General features: G+C 46.4%; 1 non-coding gene across 1 annotated transcript; it reads left to right on the top strand.

Annotated features, from left to right (window-relative positions):
* The first annotated feature begins 2,836 nt into the window (after nt 1-2,836).
* LOC142428458 (small nucleolar RNA U13) lies at nt 2,837-2,940 on the top strand. Its single transcript, XR_012780356.1, has one exon. It is a non-coding gene; the product is annotated as a small nucleolar RNA U13 (small nucleolar RNA).
* The last annotated feature ends 1,204 nt before the right edge of the window (nt 2,941-4,144 follow it).

Below are 4,144 nucleotides of genomic sequence, written 5' to 3'. Positions count from 1 at the left end.
GATAGTGTCTGGGGTCTTAAAGGCCTGAAGGTGAACAAGCGGCCATCTAGCTCAGAAGCAAAAAAGCCCACATGGAGGAAGCACACCGGCCAGTGCGATCACGAGGTGCCAAGGGACCAGTTATAAGGCATTATGCAACAACAAAAAAGATATAAGTGTGTGTATATATGTTTATATGTATATATGTATATATGTACATATATACCATATTAAATGAAGGGGGAAGTGCAGAGTGGAGACCCAAGGCCCAAGTGTCGGCCAATGGAGATTCCCTCATGGAGGGGTTTAGGAGAGGAGATGGGTTAATTAGGGTGCGAGGTAGTACCGATGAAGAACACAGCTTTCCCCCAGATCCTGGATGCTTCCTCCCCCCAACTACCATGATCCGAATTCTACCTTGCAGGGCTGGATAGGACAGAGGCTGTATACTGGTGCATATGAGGGCTGGAGGTACAGGGAATCCAGGGTGGATGATACCTTCAGGACCAAGGGTGTGAGGGACAATGCTGGGAGAGTGGAGGGTGAGTAGGTTGGAAAGGGGGAACTGATTACAAGGATCCACATGTGACCTCTTCCCTGGGAGAGGGACAGCAGAGAAGGGGGGAAGGGAGACTCCAGATAGGGCAAGATATGACAAAATAAGGATGTATAAATTACCAAGGTAGCATGAGGGAGGGGGTAATGGGGAGGGAGGGGGGAAAAAAAGAGGACCTGATGCAAGGGGCTTAAGTGGAGAGCAAATGCCCTGAGAATGATTGGGGCAGGGAATGTATGGACGTGCTTTATACAATTGATGTATGTATATGTATGGATTGTGATAAGAGTTGTATGAGTCCCTAATAAATTGTAAAAAGAGAAAAGAGGAGAAAAAAAATGATTAGGGCAAAGACTGTACAGATGTGCTTTATACAATTGATGTATGTATATGTATGAACTGTGATAAGAATTGTATGAGCCCCAATAAATTGTTTAAAAAAAAGAAACAGAAAAAGGCAGGATCCCAGAGCCCACTGTGTGACTTTCTCTCCAGCAGCTTCTAGGCAGGCTGGGGGTGAGTGGTGGTGGTGGTGGTGTGAGAGGCCCTGAGGTGCGTATATAAACCTGAAACTTCTCTCAAAAAACTCACTTGGATCACAATCCAGGCTTCAGAGTGAATTCTTTCTCGCGTGAAGCCAAGGACTGAGGTATATCTCTCCCACGAGAGATCTAACAATAGTGTCTCTTATTAGATCATTAGGAGCCTAGGTGGTGTAGTGGACTATGCATCAAGCTGCTAATCGCAAGGTCAGGGGTTTGAACTGCCTAGCCCATCCATGGGAGAAATATGAGGCTGTATATTTCTGTAAGGCACTGGTTCTCAACCTTCTGAATGCCCCCACCCTTTAATACAGTTCATGTTGTAGTCACCTGCAACCATAAAATCATTTTCATTGCTACTTCAGAACTGTAATTTTGCTATTGTTATGAATTGGGTGACCCCTGTGAAAGGGTTATTTGATCCCCAAAGGGGTCGCGACCCACAGGTTGAAAACCGCTGCTGTAAGGATTTAAAGTCTCAAAACCCCAAAGGGCCAGTTCTTGGTCCTATTGGGTCAGTATGAGTTGGAGTCAATAAAACGGTAGTTAGTTTTTTTCTACATCAATATCAGATTCTGGTGGCAATCTCCGTCATTCTGCATTGTGGTCTGGTTTGGACTCCGGTAGATCTGTGGGAAATGACTGCTCTGGTTTGAGGTGAGGGCCACGGTGCTTCAGTGGTAGATCTCTTATCGTCTTTCACCGGGAAGACCCATGTTCGATTTGCAGCCTAAGTGCCCCAGATTGTCAGTGAAGATTTGTGTGTTGCTATGACACTGAGCAGGCTTCAGCGATGTTTCCAGACTGAAATAGAATAAGGACGAAATACGTGATCATCTCCATCCACACATCGACCTATGGCCCACCACGGTTGGCTTACCCTTCCAGCCATGGTGGTAGCACAGACTGGCACAGTTTTCTCCGCTGCCCATGAGAAGCTGACTCGACAGCCATGGTCAAGATCAACAGCTTGAACTCCTTTCTGCATCTATGGAAATAAGAACAACCTTCTGAAATGAGGTCACATTGCTCTTTGGGCCTGGGAGGATGCCTCTGTGACTCAGATTGCACTCTGGATCCCAAAGGAGACTTTTAAACACAGCCACATAGCAGCTCCGGAAATTGCCATAGTAGAAACCAGGTTTTAAAAAAAAACAAAAAGCAACTTCTACTGACTTGCTCAAAGGAATCCGGGGGTGGATGGGGGTGGGTGGGTGGGAAACTCCTCTGGAAATGGACACATTTGTTTCCTTACATATCTGTCATGTCTTTTGGTCCTGAAAGAAAGAGAAAAAAAAAGCAGATGAGAGAATAAACGGAGACTGACAGTCATCTTGTTGGTATTCCCACAGCATCCCCTCCTTAAGCACTTGCTGCCATCTCATCCAACTCCACTCAGTATATTTTCACCGGGCAATGATGCAGAAATGTCTGTGTACTCCCATTTTATTGTAGTCTGTCAGTGTTTAAGGGTTTGTCTTTCAACTGACCATGGCAGGACATCTAGAAGCAATTATAACCATCACCTGCCCTGACTGTGCAGTGGGCAGGCAGTGACGGAACCCCAGCCTCTGGAACACTAATGCTCCCTCCAAGCTCAGGATAATGATGGTGACACTTGGCTTCCTTGTTGTCTGGGGAGCTCAAGGAGCTCTCCTCCGAAACCTCAAATTATTGGCAATTCTTTGAGTGAAGACATCTAATTAGTGACTGGAAAGGAAGGCATCGGAGATGATTTTTGGTGACAAGACAAGCCTCGATCCTTTTCCGGTTCATAAACATGATGATCGGGTTCTCACGCGTCTGTGTGACATGTGCCTCCCTTAATACTTGTTACGATGTGGGCACATTACCCATCTGACACGAAAAAGAAAAAAAAAAAAGACAAGCCTCAACCATCTCCAGAGAGCATGTCTCATAAGTGCAAAGCATGGAGAGGGAGGAAACAATTTATCACAAATGGAATAGACTCTGAGTCTCGCCACACAATGTGTGTGTGTGGTCACTGAGGCACTAACATTATGGCTGGAGGACGGATACATTTTGTGCAGCCGTGATTGCCATCCAGAATGTGCCGTGCTATTGTGAAAAGTGATTTTTTTAATTCTAAGCAAATCTCTACTTCGACTTGCTTTAATGCTTCACCAGAGGGCAGGGGACTCTGGGAGGGGTGGGGGCTGGGCTGACCTCAGGAACTCATGTGTAAAGGGCTTTTTCTCACTTGGAAGCAGGCTGGGTTTACAGCTGTTCTTTCTGGTAAAGCATGTTTCTGAACCTTGCCACATCTGAGTCTGAAGAGGGGAATGAAGGTGACAAATGCTGCGAGGAGCCCTGGGCACATCTTGGCTATGGTCCTACTTCAGTCTGTTTCATTTGAATCCCAGTTTTACCTTTCCTTCTTTCTGGGTTCCGAAGTACCAGGTGGGTGCCAAGCGTTTCCACGGACAACTAAAGCTGAACAAGGTGGAGGCAGATGAAGAGCAACGGGAGGTTGGTGTTTGGGAGACTGAATACTTGGGCTTCCTAGGCCAGTCCAGCTGGTGGTTAGAGCCCTGTTTCAGATTCCACTGAAATCTCCTAGTGTCCAAGGATCAAGTGGCTCCTAAGTCCAGAATTTCTGTTACATGTCTCACCAAGGAGTTGGGCTAAAATGCATTGAAGAATAAAGCAGGAGCTTCGCTTGTGAATCCACTCTCTGATTCAGAAATTTCAAAGGCTTCGTGCACAGACATTTCAATACTGAAGGCACAGCAGGGAAAGCCAAAGACTTGGGCTTTCTCCTTGTCCCTCTTTTCTGGATTTTATGGCTTTCCAAGGTGCCTCCCTGAGCCGAGTGTTGTATAGGTCATGTTTAAAGGTGTCCTAGACCCGAGGGACTTGCTGTTCTGCTTTCTTTTGCAGGGAGGCCTGGTTTCTTGTCTTGTGGCCAAACACAGAGCACAGATATCTGTGGGCTTCCTCCCTTTCCCCTGACCTTTGCTCTCTTCTCTGGTTACACTACTGACCTGTTCTCCCTTACAAGATATGAACTGCTCACACATTTGGATGAATTCTCATCCTAGTGAGA

Source organism: Tenrec ecaudatus, chromosome 15, assembly GCF_050624435.1.
Source record: "Tenrec ecaudatus isolate mTenEca1 chromosome 15, mTenEca1.hap1, whole genome shotgun sequence".
Taxonomy (NCBI): domain Eukaryota; kingdom Metazoa; phylum Chordata; class Mammalia; order Afrosoricida; family Tenrecidae; genus Tenrec; species Tenrec ecaudatus.
This window is presented reverse-complemented; position numbering and strand designations above follow the sequence as displayed.